General features: G+C 35.0%; 1 protein-coding gene across 3 annotated transcripts in view; it reads right to left on the reverse strand.

The window, feature by feature from the left end:
* Positions 1-3374, reverse strand: part of LOC113083476 (collagen alpha-6(VI) chain-like) — a 68042-nt gene extending 64668 nt beyond the window's left edge. For all 3 annotated transcript variants that reach the window (XM_026254534.1, XM_026254535.1, XM_026254533.1), the window contains exons 1-2: positions 3322-3374; positions 2958-3011 (exon numbers count right to left, since the gene is read on the reverse strand). The gene's annotated coding sequence lies outside the window, so the exon portion shown is untranslated. The remainder of the gene's footprint in view (positions 1-2957; positions 3012-3321) is intronic.
* Between the last annotated feature and the right edge of the window lie 14603 nt (positions 3375-17977).

Raw genomic sequence — 17977 nt, forward strand, 5'->3', positions numbered from 1 at the left:
CACGCGTGTTATTTATCCTGCTCTTATTCTAGCAAATTTCACCCATCACTAAATGAAAACTTAAAGAGAAGACCTGATTGTTTATGAAGCCTTATCACAAGTAATTTTTTTTTAAATGTCGGTGCTACTTCTGCTATATTTTCACAATTAAAACAATTATATGGTATTCCTCTTGTACCATTGTCCTCTTTTATGCTAAGTCACCCGGGTCAGTATCACCTTAGGGTGCCTTTCAACCCTCACAATACTCACACATTTTGATTTTAATTTACCATTCACTTTATGTCATGTCATAATAGTAGACACTCAAATACTATAATAAATATATTATCTGAGCTCCCACAATGTTTTTTTTTAAATTATTATTATGGGCCATTTTTTAGAGCATAAAGCATAGATATGTCCACCCTGTCGTGGACATATAAATTACAGTTAAATATGTTTTCATTGCACTATTAAGATACAAATTATACTTTCTGAAAGGTATGATGTCCCTTTCCTAAACAGGGTTATTTGTTTGCTTTCAAATTATAAATACATAAAAGATTTTGTGTAAACAATGTTTTTTTTAAAGAAATTCATACAATTCGCACATGTATTTTTTCTTATTTGGAGAAATATTTGAATATTTGGACGCAGTTTTTTGTTTGCATGTTATTGACCCCACACCTAGCACAATGGATTATATAGGTATGATTACATTATTATTTTAAATATAATCTAAAAATACCAAGATGACAGGGTGGACGAGCCCACGACGGAGTGGACACATAAAGCAGAACACAAAAAGCATGACAAAATATGACAATGAAACATTTATTCAACTTAAAAAATATATATATATAATTACATTCTCAATCACATTGATATTTTTTTTATTATTATTACAACTATTATCTACAGCAGATGTTTCTATAAAATGTAATATAACATTTCTATAAATTGCCATATTAACTACAAATTAATGCTATGTCCACCCTGTCATGTGTATGTCCACCCCATCGAGTCTAAGTGGCCGACAGGGTGGACATTTTGTAACAATGACAGGGTGGACATTTTGAGCTTCAATTAGCATATTAGCTTACAACAAACTGTGACTAGCTAAATAGTTAGTCTGGTTGTTGAAAACAATTTTGTATATTTAAACTTACATATTTTTAAAATATTGTATTTTAATCACTTCCTGTATATTTTATGGCGACAGGGTGGACATGTTAAGCTTTGGCAAAACAAGTAAGCAAACTTATATGAAGAAAATTTGTCAGTTGAAAAGTCAGCTGCTACTCATCTCAGCAGTTGAAATTCCCGCCACTGAAGATATAAAAAAAATCTGTTGTGATGATGTCACTAATGGTGAAGGCCTCTTCTTAAAGGGACAGATTCCGCAATACGACAGGGTGGACAACCATTCAAGGGACATGGACAAACTCTTCTTTTTTATTAAATAAAAATATTGTTTTTATTACAAAATGATCAATACACTCAATTTGAGTAATATCTTATTTAACAAAATATTAATAGGAAAACAATTATTATTATTTTTATTACTATTCGACTATTTTACTCTCATTCGAATTTAATGAGCAGTGTCTGGGACATAGCAAAACAACATACATCCTCTCATACAAAACTAAAGAAATTATTGAAAATGAATTTAAAGAGCCAAGTAATGCTTCTGTTATGAATAAAAAAAACTTAGCCTAATATAACATACCTTTCATAGCCATTTGTATGTTGAGTTATCATGGCAAATGAGTTATTTATGTTCAGGACACCAAAAGGCACCCTACAGTGATATTGACCCACCCAGCATTTTTTTCCTTAAGTGCTTCGACTGCTGCCAACTTTAAGTTTGAGTTTGATTCAGTGGACTATATAACACTTTTATTTGCCAGGAAATTACTTGTCTTTAAAATTTTTGGTTCAATACATTTACTTATACATTTTTTTGTAACTTTCAGAAGGATGTAGCCATATTTGCAAAAGAATTCCAAAAGGAAATGAGAATCCCTATACCCTCCCACCTTCGAAAGGCAGAGCCCTTGAAGTGTGTTCTTTGGCATTGCTGTCTCATAAAAGCGTTTGTCATTATATAACCTCCCTTGGCGAAGGGAATGACTGACCAAGTGTTACCTTGACAATTCTGCGCCTGCAAACCTGCATTCAGCCCTCCATCAGTTGTTGCAAATAATTATTATTATTATTTTTTCAAATATTGTCAATTTATGTCTTATTTACTTTTAAACTTTTTTCAAACTAAACTTGCTTGCACTACCTTCTTACATCATATTTCTATCAATGACGAAAAATATTTTGTCTTACATTAAAATAGACAAATTTAATTAGCCTATTTTACATACTTTGTATGTGAACTCGAATATATATATATAAATATATATATATATATATATATATATATATATATATATATATATATATATATATATATATATATATATATATATATAAACTTTTTTAAATGTAAAATGTATATTATTTTATACCTGTGTCCATAAGCGAAGACACCGTGCTTCGTTGTCAAGGGAACATACCAGCTGAAGTTAATGATGAAATTACCTCGCTCCCTCTGGCAAGTGCATTCCAAATGATATTTTGCACCATTATGACAATCCAAACTCAAAGTGGAGCCTAAACATTCATTAACTAAATACCATGACAGTCCTATTTAAATAAAATGATATATCTGAATCTAGAAACAGGTACTTCAATAAAATGTGTGAAAAAAAATCTATGCTTAAGATTGCTTAAATAATTTTTGTTTATAATAACACACCTGGAAAAGTCAATAATCTTTTCTGAGAAGTAGCTCTTATAAACATCTCTTCAAGCTATTTTTTTATAAAAAAAAAAAAAAAAAAAAACACTACGCATAATAATATCATCATGCTTTTTCATGGAGTATACTCTATAAGAAGAGAGTAAAGAGGTGAACTTACACAGAGCCCAGGCACGGATGAGATGAATTTAAACCGAAGACACTGGATGAGAAACTAAAAATCAGAAACAGAAAAGGGCACTTGAATAAATTATGTGAATAAAACCTATGCTTAAGATTGCTTTAATAGTTTTTGTATATAAAACACACCTGGAAAAGTCAGTCACCTTTTCTGGAAATTATTACTTAAAAACATAGGCATCTCTGCAAGCTAATGGTAAATTTATTTTCTTAAAATTTCAGATTAAAAACACAATACATTATAATATTATAATGCTTTTGCATGGTTTATATTCCAATTACCTCAATGCAAACAGCTCTGAAAACTATCTAAATATAGAAATAGAGTAAAGAGGTGAACTTACACAGAGCCCAGGCACGAATGAGATGAGTCTAAACCGAGACTGTGGATAAGAAACTGAACATCTGAAACGGTACACAAAAACCTATCAAGCCACTCCTCAACATCGTAATTTCCTTTTAAGGAGAAACTTTTTTAAGTAAACATGTACATACAGACCCGCACGTGGATTATATATTTTTAATTTATTTAGCTTCACATTACAAAGCTTGAATGAAATGTGTTCATATTCCACTTTTGGATTATTGGAGATGTTTACAGCTTTGTGTTTGTTGTTTCCCTACGTTCTTAGATAAAAAATAATTTAGTTCACTAAAAATGTAAATTCTGTCAATTTCTTAACCTAATGTCATTTCAAACATTGTTTCTCTCTCTCTCTCTATGGAATAAGCACTAAAAAAATCTCCCATATGCTTTTTTCTAAATTTGCAGATCTACTGAACTCATTTGATAGCTGTAAGACACAGGCTGCCTTTAAGTCGCTATTCGCTGAAAATGTATTGCCATTCATACTGGCTCTCTGCAACGTTGCCCTCAATGACCTCAAACTTGGTGTTGATAATAATTAAAACCATTGAGAACTGAGCATCAGTAATAACTGAGCAGCAAATTGACATATTTTGATGATTTCCAAAGAATCATGTTGCACTGAAGACTGGAGTAATGATGCAGAACAAAGAAATAAATAACATTTTAAAATATATTAAAATAGAAAAGTTCTTTTAAACTATAATATTTCACAATATTCCGTTTTTTTACTGTATTTTTGATCAAATAAGTGCAGCTTTGGTGAGAATGAGTGACTTCTTGCAAATCCTTAAAAAAAAATATTTTGGCCACCATTATGTGAAGACAAGGGGTCATATGATGTTGCTAAAATGAACATTAATTTGTGTATTTGTTGTAATGAAATGTATTTATGCTGTTTAAGGTAAAAAAAAATATATATATATATATATATATATATATATATATATATATTATTTTCCACATACTGTACTTTATTGTTTCTCCTCTATGCCCTGATTTCTGAAACACAATGATTTTTAAAAGCTCATCGTTCTGAAAAGCGAGGTGTGCTCTGATTGGCCAGCTATCCAGTGCGTTGTGATTGGCTGAATATCTCAAGCGTTGCATATCGTGCCACTTAAATAGAAAATCCTGTCTGCATTTGTGATCAGAGAAATGACAAACAACAAGCTCTACTCTACACTGCTCAAAACTCACATTGAATCATCAGTGGCAACTCCTTTACTTATGTAAACATATGTTCAAACTGTGATTTAGTACAGCCGGCCTTGTAGTACACTCTCCCAGGATCAGGAAACAGTAAAAATTACATAAAATAAAATGTGCTGCACACATCTGAATATTTGGGTTGAACTGTTTTGGAACAGTGTTGTAAATACAACTTAAAGGGGTCATATGATGCAAAGTCAAGTTTTCCTTTCTATTTGGAGTGTTACAAGGTGATTGTGCATAGATAAACCAAAGAGATATTCCTTATCAAAGTTAAGACTCCGCCACACCCTTCTGAAATGGCTCGTTCAAACATGCTCCACATCTACATCACTGCGTGGAAATATTTGCGTAATGCTGCCTAAATGGTCATGCAGTTGAAGCAGTTATGTCAGGGAGATGCTGTGTGTATCTAGACAAAAGCAAAAGTACTTTATTTGGCCTTCAGAAAGTAGATGCATTTTGTAATCTTTAAGATTACTTACAACAGAACTGCAATGCATTTTATGGACAATGGTGAACCTAGGAGAGGAGGTCATTCTGACTTTGCTACGACAATTTGGTGCTTCTGAATCAGCTACTGTAAGTATGTTTTGTTATTAGTTTAAGCATTTTCTATTGAATGTTCAAATGAGGAGTTTTGCATTTTGTGTGAGTGAGAGAGTCACATCACAGTTTTAACCGTGGCTTGTGTACTGCAAAAACATACGAGCTTCATCACTGTGTCTGTCACATAACTCTGTTCCCCTTTCGGGCTTTAACTAATGGTAAAACTAAGGAAATTACTACTGTCTTTACATATATTTTGAAAGATGAAGCTGACGCTTATGGAAAGGGGCGTTACAGTGCTTGCGGTGTTCAGCCAATCACAATGCATTGGGTCAGCTAGCCAATCAGAGCAGACTGTGCTTGACGGAAGGAGGGACTTTATAGAAAACAACGAGTTTGAGAGAGGCGGGGCCTACAATAATGTACAGTATTTGAAAAATAATGTGTTATTTGAACATTAAAGCATGCCAATATTTTGTAACACCAAATACTCAAAATACACAAAATAATTAACTTAAAAAAAGCATCATATAACCCCTTTAACCACACATTTTTAGTCATGTCCTATTTTGAAAGGCCAAACAAAGTATCTGTGCTTTCGCAAGTAAACACAAAGTGGCTTTACAACATGGCGGCAGCAGTGGCAGCAACAGTAAAGTTGATAACTCAATCCATCTGCAAACAGCATTTCTGTAACTGTATCTGGAACAGATACTTGTTTTATTTATTTTTTTATGCTGAATCCACACTGACTACACCATTAAAGGGATCATGAACAGAGAAATAAAAATGCCCTTGATCTTTTGACAAAGAAAATATCATAGCACTATAAAAACATCCTGTAAGTTTTACAGCTCAAAACTCTCTCGTAAAAACAGATTTTAAAGTGACGTGTGCCAAAGTATGGTGACCCATACACAGAATTTGTGCTCTGCATTTAACCCATCCAAATGCGTGCACACACACCGTGAACACACACCTGGAGGAGTGAGCAGCTATATTGGGAGCAGTTGGGGGTTCAGTGCCTTGCTCAAGGGTCTCACCTCAATCGTGGTATTGTGGGTGGAAGAGAGCCCTGTTAATTCACTCCGCCCACCTACAAATTCCTGCCGGACCTGAAAATCGAACCCGAAACCCACCCCTTTAACCATTAGGCCATAAAATAAACAAGAGTAACAAAACAGTACTTCATCAAACAAGGCTGAGTCCACATGGTATATATTAAGGTGGGCTAAACTGGTTAAATTACACACATCTGGATATGATGAGGCATGATAGTCTGGCAAAGTTTAATGAGAATTGTAGTCCAAAACAAAAGGCAATCATCTGGGAAGAGTGCCCTCTGGTGGCTCTCATGGACACATGGGTTAACGGCTGTGACAGACAGATTGTTGAATGTGCCATTTTATGTCTTAATAGTGTGACTTAACCTCACCTCTGCAGAAGATTATCGCCATCTTCGACATCACTGCCTGCTTTATTCATTATTTTATTCACTTAGCTCAGGTTCAGATGTCCTGCGTGGATGTGTACAGTGTTGGTTCAAAAAAACTTGGCTAATTTTTTTCATTATACATTATGCTTTTATACAATATTATTTATATTGTTATTTCTTAAGGGGTGGGTCACCAATTTAATTCTGAAAGGGTCAATTCGATATTTTAGTTTAAGGAGATTTTTGTTTAGTTTTGTAAAGAAAAACCAGTTGTGAACCACTGTTTCTGACACATATTCTACAATCTTGAACGATTTCATAAACCAGAGGAATCTCAATAGGCATTTTATTACTTGACATGTTGTGTTTCGTTAAGAAGTAAATGAATAGTTGACCCAAAAATAAAAATTTGGCTGAATTTACATAGCAGATTTACATAGACAGGGCCAACATGTAAACTTACCACAGTTCATTGTATTTTATTTTGTGTGTGTCGTTTAGGGCCATTCTGAATGGGAATCAAATACAGCAGATGTTCTAATATCTATATACCATTGTTCTTATGAAATGATGCAGTTTCATGATTAAAAACTCATCAAGGACTGATTAAAAATCACAATTTCTTCATCTGATAAAAGAGCTTAATTTGAGAGAAATTAGAAGTTCCTACATATAAACAAAACACATTCAGTATGGTACTCCAATTTCACCTCTTTTGCCCGTTCACACATACAGTATTGTGTTGCTCTTTTTCCAAAGAAATTTCTCAGGAAGTTCCAGGCACACAAACTGAGCTACTGAGAGCTTACAGCTGTTAAACTCTCTACTCTCTTTTCCAAAGAAATCACAAATTTATCGAGTTAGGATGGTCCAGTGGCCAATATATATATTTTTAAACAAGTAAAGCTAACATTCTTTTACAATTTAATTGGTGCAGCTCCCTGTGGGACATACTCCCCCACATTTTGGATATTTACTTTTCAACCTAATGCTTTATTTTGTCTCATCACAAAAGTTTCTCACATACAAGTTTAAGTGTTGTCGTATTGTGAGGCTGTCAGCTGTCACGCTTTCTAGTAAAATAAAGAAGGCCTTTGAAGGGGCAGTATATAATATTGACAGCTAATGGATAAAATGGGTACTGTATTTGAAATTCTAAATAATGGAGAGAGTTGTTTCTCCCGCCGGCTCTTCCTCAGATGCTCACATGTGTTGCTAGATTGAAAACAGGTAACAGGAATAAGCACAACTGACAATGAAAGGTGACAAGACTTACGACTGTAATTTGTTTTGATTTGTCTGTGTTTTGATACTGGTCGTGAAACCATTTGCAGCGGAGGAATCACATAAACCCCCCCAAAACAACATATGTTTAAAATTATGGTCACTGAGAAGTTCTGAAGAAATTTATCTGGAAGTTTCAGACTAAATGAGACTGATTTCCTCAGTTCAACAAAGCTGAGATGCCTGCTGATCATATGTCCTTCAGTCTTTTCTGTTTTCCAAAGAAGTTTAGAGTATTCCAGAAGCCAGAATTAGACTTTACTGCTCAGTTGCAGAACATGAATGGGTCAAGTTGATGGTTAGTCCCAGTGCTGGTTTTTAATGTGTAATAAGGAGAGATCATGTGTGGATTAACAGGGCATTGAGTTTTCTCAGTACATACAGATACAGGTGCATCTCAATAAATTAGAATATTGTGAAAAAGTTAATTTATTTCAGTAATTCAACTCAAATTGTGAAACTCGTGTATTAAATAAATTCAATGCATACAAGTTTTGTTTCTTTTAATTGTGATGATTTTGGCTCACATTAGAAAAAAAAAAAAAAAAACACCAATTCACTATCGTAACAACTTAGAATATGGTGACATGGCAATCAGCTTATCAACTCAAAACACCTGCAAAGGTTTCACCCCTTGGTGCAGACTGTAGTGCATTGACATCACGTACCTATTACAGGTATGTGTTTACCGTGCATGCGAAAAGTGACATAAGGTATGTCTATAATGCATGCAAAGGAGCATGGTGACAGCACATGCATTTGTAATTTGCATTGCACGATGACGTTAGTTGTTTGCGTCGTGCATGACGTGACACGTCGTTAAAATGCATGCGCATACTTAACAGAATAGTACTCTAATAAAATGTTAAAGTAATAAAGAACATTAAGATGGAAAAAAACAAGGGAAAATTGTAACCCATGTTTCATCTGAGGTAAAATTATATGGAGTTTACAATTTACAATATATTAACATTCTGTTGCACTTTACTTCACTGTGTATGCTGTAATAATAGACTTTAATGGCACTTCATATATTTCTTAAGCTAGTCAACATTAAAACATATAAAGAACAGTTGTCTGCTCTAGTGGTGTAGATGGTAAAACGCGTGTTGTTCACAATTTGATGGGATCGACCCAGCTTTGAATCTGCTTTTAGACTAAGTTTTTTCTCCCTTTTCAAATCTCAGATCACACCTGAAAATAATTTATTTTCAATCAAAATTAAGGAAATAAGGGCTTTATTGTCCCAATAAGGTAGCATCCATTTAACAATTTGAATGAAAATGATAATTTACATACTGTTTTATGATGTACTACAGTCCTGAGCTGCAGATAATTGCGACTATTTGCAATAAGAAGTATAAATAGCAGAAAATTCTGCTATTTTAACAGTGTAAATATAATATATAGCTATTTGCACTTGCAAATAGCCACTGCCTTTCTTATTTAACTTTTTCCTCTGCCATGGTTGTTGTTTATTTATTTATTAACTCTAATTTTGGCCATTTTTCTTTTGCTTTGGCAATTCTGCTTCTGAGATATTTAAGCCAATAAAGTAGTTTCAAGTTCAACTGACTACATAGCCTACAGGATATTTTCAGTGTCTGCTTCCCATTTTATGCATGGTACCTCCTAAAAAACTAAACTGATAACAGTGATCTTTTCTTATTATTTCAAAGAGCAAAACAGAAAATATAATTTTACTGTATATACAACTATAGATTAAGACTATTGACATTACACAGGAAAAAATAATAATAATCTACTCGTTCTGCAATTCATCTCCATCACTGATAAAACAATCAGCTGAGCAGTAGCCATTCAGATTTTTTGAATGAATAAAACCCATGCAGGACTCCCCTCCAGCCATTCCCCACATACCCAGGTGAGCAGTCTTTAAATATCTCACTGCACTGTAGGCACTGGGTCAGAGAACATGGCACCTGGCACACGGAAACCCTGGTTGTATGTGCAGAAAATGCACTCCAGTTCATGGCACCTAATTTACATAAAACAACAAACAATATTAAAGCAATATTAAATAATTTTGAAGAAAGGTAGAAGAGCCATAGAAGGAAAATATTTTATATATTATAGGATGGTGTTAGAAAGTGTTATTTGCTTTGTCTGTAGAGTACCTAGATATTTAATTTATAACCAGCATTAACTTCAACTAAATTAATAAAGTTTGTCAAGCCAAAATTTATGTTAGATTGGCATAGCTTGAAAGTTTGAAGTATTTTCAATTGAAAAAAATTACACTTGGCAATACAGCCTATCAGAGAAAACACAGATAGTTGAGAGGAGACAGACAGAGAGATGAAAAGAAACAGACACTTATACTTTTTACAGTACTTAATACATGTTAAGGAGTTAAAGAACTATCTAGCCACATGAAGTGGGCCTATTTTCTGTATTTCTTCACACTGACAATGACCCTAAAATGTTATATGAAGTCACATGAAGGTAAATTTTATAGGTAACATTTTACAATAAGGTGTCATTGGTAAACACTAGTTAATGTATTAATTAACATGAACAAACAATGAACAATTCACTTCTTCTTCTTCTTCTTCTTCTTCTTCTTGTATTTATAAAGGCGGGTGGCAACTAACGTTTAAGATGCATATCCGTCCCCTACTGTGCTGGAGTGTGGACCAGAAACTTATACTTCAGGAGAAGAAAAAAAATAAAATAATAATAATAATTAAAAAAATAATAATAATAATAATAATTATTATTATTATTATTAACTACCTATATAACATTAAGGAAACCAATGATTAAATTATTACAATGATCCACAAGGACTTAAATTCTTTTAATTAGACCAGTTTCTTTCAAATAAATACACAAAGCTTTTTATATCTGATCTCCAACTTTAAATAGGTTTTTAAGATTTAATGTATTCACTCCATATTTCTTTAATTCATCTCTTAATTTTATTCTTTGATTTTCATATTTGACACATTGGCTAATCACATGTTCTGCGGTTTCTTCTTCCATTCCACACTCACACATACCTGATGGATGTTTTTTCAATAAATGCATTGTTTTATTCAACCCAGTATGCCCCAATCGCAACCTTGAAATAATTATATGTTCTCTTGTATGTCTACCTATTGATTTCATTCTTCCTACCACTTGTTTAATATTATATAAATGACGTCCCTTCTTCCCTTCATCCCATTGTTTCTGCCATTCCTTCATAATATTATTCCTTATTTTTGCTTTACTTTCAGCTTTACTAAATGCTACTTCCATAATTCTATCGTGATTCAGAGCTTGCTTAGCCAACGCGTCTGCAGCTTCATTCCCCTCAATCCCCCTATGAGCTGGAATCCACATAATTATGATTTCTGTTTTTATATGCTGAAGTCTGAACATAATTTCATACATTTCATATACAAAATCAAGTCTGTTATTAGATGATAAAGACTGTAGAGACATCAATGAAGATAAACTATCTGAAAATATCACAACCTTGCCAATTTTATTTTGTTCTATCCACTGCAATGCCGTTAAAATAGCTAACAACTCAACTGTAAACACTGTTAGATGATCGGAAGTTCTTTCTTTAATACTTATCTTCAACTCTGGAATAGTGAACGCAAAACCAGTAAGACCACTCTTAGGATCCTTTGATCCATCTGTGAATACTGCTAAAAAAGATTTATATACTGACCTTAGTCTGTCATCCACTATCTCTGCCCAGTTGCCCTTCCCTTTATGTCTTTTTATTTCCTCTTGAAAATGGAGATCAACAATTAGTGGTGGAAACAGCCAAGGTGGTGTGATTAGATAAGGGACAGTAGGACTGAACTTTCTGTCCTGTAACTCCATTTCAATTGCTATTTTTCCCGATGTCCAAGCAAAACATTCCACCTTTCCCTTTGTACTTTCCCAACATGGGTTTAGATACTTTACTGTTGGGTACCTTCTTTCATTGTGCCCTTTTAGGTTTGCCCAATAAATTCATCATCAACTGCTTGAATCGTAAATTTAGAGGTAACTCACCCATCTCCACTTGAACTGCACAAGCTGGAGAGGTCCTTATAGCCCCACAGCAGATTCTCAGTGCTTGATTTTGAATAGCTTCTAGTTTCTTTATTGATGTTTTCGACGCTGATCTAAACACTACACTTCCATATTCTATCACTGGTCTCATTAAAGCAATATATAAATCTCTCAATGCCCTTTGGCAAGCGCCCCACTCTGACCCAGTTAAGCACCTCATTATATTTAAAATCTTCTTGCATTTTTCCTCTACTTTTCTTACATGATCTGTCCAGTTTAATTTGGGGTCAAATATTATCCCTAAAAACCTAAAGCTATTTACCTGCTCAATTTGTCTTCCATACATCAAAATCCTAGCATCCTTAACCCTCTTCCGAGTAAAAACCATCATCTTTGTCTTCTCTACTGAAAATTTAAAACCCCATGAATAAGACCATTCTTCAATCACTCTAACAGTTTCCTGCATTTTCTCTTGAATTAGTGTTAAACTCTTGCCATTTTTCCAAAGGGCCGCATCATCAGCAAACAATGACTTCCCAATATTATACTTTATTTTACAAAACACATCATTTATCATGATAGAAAAAAGCAATGGGCTTATCACACTACCCTGCGGAGTCCCATTTTCAACTCTAAATTTATTGGACACTGAAGTACCAATTTTAACCTGAATGTACCTTTCATATAAAAAGCTTTTAATCCAATTAAAAGTTCTTCCCTTAATACCAATTTTATATAATTTAATCATTAATCCCTCTTTCCATACCATATCATACGCTTTTTCTACATCTAAAAAAACTGCCATAACAGACTCCTTATTTATTTGAGCTTTTCTAATTTCAGTTTCCAAACAAACCACAGGATCCATTGTTCCCCGTCCTTTCCGAAAACCACTCTGATAAAGAGATAAAAGTCCCTTATTTTCTACATAAAAAGTCATTCTTTCTACAATCATCCTTTCCATTATTTTCCCAACATGCGATGTGAGAGCAATAGGCCTATAGTTTGCTGGATTTAGGGTCCTTACCTGGTTTTGTTATAGGTATAATAATCGCCTCTTTCCAATTTATAGGTAATCTGCCTTCTACCCAGACCTTATTATATAATCCTAAAAGTTTCATTTGAGTTAAAAATCCTAAATGCTTTAACATACTATAGCATATCTGGTCTTTTCCCGGGGCAGTTACTTTTGACTTATCTATTGCACGATTCATTTCTCTTAATGTAAATGGAGTATCCATAGCATCCTCTGTACTTTCCTTTCTTCTTAGTGCTTCTGGATATGCATCTCTAGTCTCTTCTCTCCCCCGTTTACTTGCCTCTGACAAATTATTAGAACTATAAATTTCCACTAATGCCTTAACTATTATTTCAGCTTTTTCCTCATTTGTTACAGCTATGACTTCTCCTGATTTTAAAACTGGATACTGCCAATCTTTTCTAATTCCTCTCATTTTCCTCATCATTCCCCACACATCCCCCAATGGAGTTATTCTACCTATACTACTACAATATTCTCTCCAACTATTTCTTTTTGCCTTTTTCACTATTTTCCTAACTTGTGCTTGAGCCTTTTTATACTCCATTAATCTTTGAAAGTTGTGCGTTCTCTTCAATCTCTTAAATGCCCTGTTTCTTTCTTTAATGATTTTACTACATTCTTCTGTCCACCATGGAACTGCTTTCCTATTCATTTTCCCTTTTCTTCTTGGAATAGATAACTTAGCAGCTCTCAAAACTACTTCCCTAAACTTAACATCAATTTTATCTATATCTTGGTTTAAATCTATTTCACTACTTTCCACCTCGCATAAATACTCAAATTTTTCCCACTTAGCTTTATTAAATATCCATTAAGCCTCTCTTTCCTCTACCCTCTCATCACTTCCTACATATATTTTACATAAAACAGGATAATGGTCACTACCTATAGTCGAATCCTCCCATATCTCCCATTCACAAATACCTGCCACCTCTTTTGACACCAGTGTTAAATCAAGTGCTGAACCTTTGCCTGTGTGAACATCTATTCTTGTTTTCCTCCCATCATTAAGGCACACCATCTCATTTTCTTCCAATAACTGTTCTATTATTTGTCCATTTAAATCAGTTTTTTTCTCCTCCCCATAATGAACTATGAGCATTAAAATCACCACATAAAAAAATCTGATTATCCACTTTTCCCACAATCTGACATAATTTATCAAAAACTAGTTTTCTACACGGATTATAATAATTTATAACAGAAAGCTGTCCTTGATTAGTCCATATTTTTATTATGATATACTCTTCTTCCCTTCCTTTTGCGATAATTTGATAAGGAATATTCCTTTTGATAAATGTAGCACATCCACCTCCTATACCATTTTCCCTATCACCTCTTACACTAATATAATTATTTATTCTAAAATCTAAATTTAGTGTCAACCATGTTTCTTGTATACATAATACATCAGGTGCCATTGGTAATGAATTGATAAAATGTTTAAATTCCTGCCCGTTTGCCACTAAACTTCTTGCATTCCATTGTAGTATAAGAACCATTATGTCAGCCAACAGTTAAAAACCTCCTGACTAGCCTGAGCACTTAATTCATTCCTCACCTCTTCCGAGGACAAGTCAGTAAGGTTTAGGTGATTCACAGCTGCCTTTACTATTATTTGTATCCTTTCCGTTTTTGATTTTGTTTCCGTTGTATCATTGATGACTCCTGCGATGAAAATAATTAACTTCTTTAAATCAATCAGTACCTGACCATCTTTTGTCTGCTCCTGATGATTATTGCTCAGTTTTCCATTTGTTTTGTCTAACTTTCTCTCCTCCCTGTAGTTTACCATCTTAACAGCCTCTGCATACGAGATCTTATTTTGTACTCTAATCTGCTGGATCTCTACCTGCCTCTTCATCACTTCACATCCTCCATACGCCACACTGTGATTCCCCCCGCAGTTACAGCATTTTAGTTGTACTTCTAAAGCTTCTCAAAGGTTTAGGGACATACTCCCTCACATTATATGACATGTATCCTAATGTTACTTTGTTTGGAAGTATTTCATCTTCAAATTCCAGTAGCACACTTTCCCTGTCTTGTCTTATCCCATTTTTAAAGTTATGTAATCTGCTTACATTTTTCAATTTTCCTCCTTTCAAGTTTGCTTTTATTTCCTCCATATTAACATCCACAGGTATCCCCCAAATCACCCCTCTATTCTTTTCTTCACTAAATCTAAGTATTACCTTGAACTCAGCATCATCCCCCTCCATATTACCATTAATTTCATCAGAAATACTCATCTTTTTAAATTTCTTTGACCCCACTTTTACAGTCGCGCCTCCCCGTTTATCTATTTGTCTATTAATTTCCTGATTAAACTCCATATGATCTTCACTCTCGGTTTCATCAGATTCTGCCCATTCTGGCCCATTCACAGCACAGCTTTGCCTACCCGCCCCTGCTATCACTGCTTTGCCGTGTTTTCCCATCTCTTCCGATATAGCTCCTTGTCTTCTCTTCATTAAAGAACGAACACTAGATGATACTTTGTCATTCTGTGTGAAGTCCTAAAGATCTGTGAGATATTTCAGAAAAGTTAACACGCTAAACGTTGCAGTGCTGAAGTTCCTTTCCGTTTAATTTCCGGCGGACACTGCCTGAACGTCAATCGAACAATTCACTTGTTTAGGGGTGCACGATATATATCGGCCGATGATTAATGCGTATCTCGTCAGTAAAGCTGGTACTCTAATCAGTGGTAAATTCCATCAGGTGTGTGATTTCACAGAGCAGCTGTTACTACACAGAGCCATTGTTAACTGACAAGCTGCGCAAATCGATGGTGATAATGAACAGTTGTCATGAAGGGCAAAATTAGCTATATTAGACCAAAACCACTTTGTGACGAGTGGGGCGGGGCCGAGAGACGTGGGAACGAGGAGTGAGGCCAGGTGTAGTGATTGGAGATGAGCTACACCTGCGCCCCACCATCGGTCTCGAGTCCCACGTAGGAGATGGAAGGATATAAAACTGGAGCGACGACTATGAAGGACGAGAGAGGACCAGGCCTGGGTTTTTAGTTTTGTTTGCTTTTTATTTATGCGCACCGGTCGTCCGTGAGGGGCTGGTGCGCTGTTTTGTGTTTATTTTGAATTATTAAAATGTTATTCGATTGTCCGCCGGTTCCCGCCTCCTTCTTCCCGATGATTACGAAGGTTGAATTCATTACACACTTTTTGAACCAGGCTGTAAACATATATTTTTCTGCTGTAAAGGTGGGCATTTTAACATTGAGAGTCTATGGGGACTGACTCCCTTTTGGAGACCGCCTCTAGCAGCCAGTTTGACTTTCAATTTTAGTCACTTCTGTGGGATTACCTCTATGCCAATTAAATAGAATGTAATTTTTCAAGAAACTTGTGAAAATATAAATTGAAACTAAATAAAATGTCTTTGCAAATGTTGAAAAAAAAAAACTTATGCTGGCAAAATATTTGAATTTGTTTTTAATACACTGCATGTTTTGCTGTTTTCTCCTCTGTCCAGAGTTTTCATTTACACTCCTTAAGTTTTTGCTCACAATTGTGGCACAAATCTCTTGTGGGGGCTGGGCTAGCAATGGCGTGCTCTTATTGGCTACTGAGTTTTTGATTGAAGTAAAGGCAGGGAACTACACTAACCTTTTCCACTGGTGGCACTTGCGCTACTAACTTTTTCAGTTACTGGCGCAAAACATGATTTGGTCGCACAAATTATTTAAAGTAAGCCGCTCTGGATAATAATGAACAATAATGAAACTGTATTGCATACAGATGTGCTTTTTATTTTACTTGGCATCTTTTAAACCACATACCTTCTTGTTTTATTTCTTACAGTACACACAGTGCATTGCTCTGTCTTGGTACCTTAACCCAGGGCCGTAGCTGGTGTTAGAGGGGCCCTGGTGCAGGTTGTACAGTGGGCCCTGTTTGAAATGGTTTAATTTTGTTCTATTTATTTATTTGTGCTATTTACACAATTTACATTTTTTTAAGTTTGTTTTTGTTAATTTAAAATAGCACGGCATAGTCTTCACTGTAAAATTAAATACACAGTCAAACCAAAAATATATTCAGACAACATTTCTAACATTATCACAGTTTATTTGTTATAGTTTAGAAATTGGTAATAAAATATGACAAGAACTCAGAGTTAAACTCTGTTAGAACAAATTCTTCTTGATAATGTCAGATAGCTTTGATAGAAAGATATGTAATGGAATCAACCAAAACTTCAGACAACTGTCAGTATGACAATATTTACACAAATATCAATACTTTGTTGAACAATTACCAAGCAAACTGCAGGGAGAGGAAGAGTAGATATAAGTCATGATCTGCAAGATTAACCACAATCTGATGTGATCCGACCACCTCAGAGAAAACCAGTGTTGAGCTGCTGCAAGAGCTATTGAAGCACAGCAGCCGTGGTCAAAGAGTTCTCGTGTGTTCGGGGCGGGATCGTGAATCATTTTAGTCAATTTCGGAGGAGCGGGATCCCGAATCATTTAAGTCAGTTCGGGAGTTCGGAGTGGGATCGCAAATCATTTGAGTCAGTTCGGGAGTTCGGAGCGGGTTCGCGAGTTCTGGAGTTCAAAGTGGGTTCGCGAATCATTTGAGTCAGTTCGGGAGTTCGGAGCGTGAATCATTTTAATCAGTTCGGGAGCTCGTAGTGGGATCGCGAATCATTTGAGTTAGTTTGGGAGTTCGGAGCGTGAATCATTTGAGTCAATTCAGGATTTCAGAGTGGGTTCGCGAATCATTTGAGTCAGTTTGGTAATCGCGAATCATTTGAATCAGTTTGGGAGTTCGGAGCGGGTTCGCAAATCATTTGAATCAGTTCGGGAGTTTAAAGCGGGTTCGCGGATCATTTGAGTCAGTTTGGGAGTTCAGAGCGTGAATCATTTTAATCAGCTCGGGAGTTCAGAGCGGGTTCGCGAATCATTTGAGTCAGTTTGGAAGTTTGGAGCAGGTTCGGAAATCATTAGAGTCAATTAGAGGTTCTCGAATCATTTGAGTCAATTGAGGGATCGCAAATCATTTGAGTCAGTTAGGGAGTTCGGAGCGGGATCGCGAATCATTTGAATCAGTTCGGGAATTCGTA

The sequence above is a fragment of the Carassius auratus genome, unplaced genomic scaffold (assembly GCF_003368295.1).
Source record: "Carassius auratus strain Wakin unplaced genomic scaffold, ASM336829v1 scaf_tig00038295, whole genome shotgun sequence".
NCBI lineage: Eukaryota > Metazoa > Chordata > Actinopteri > Cypriniformes > Cyprinidae > Carassius > Carassius auratus.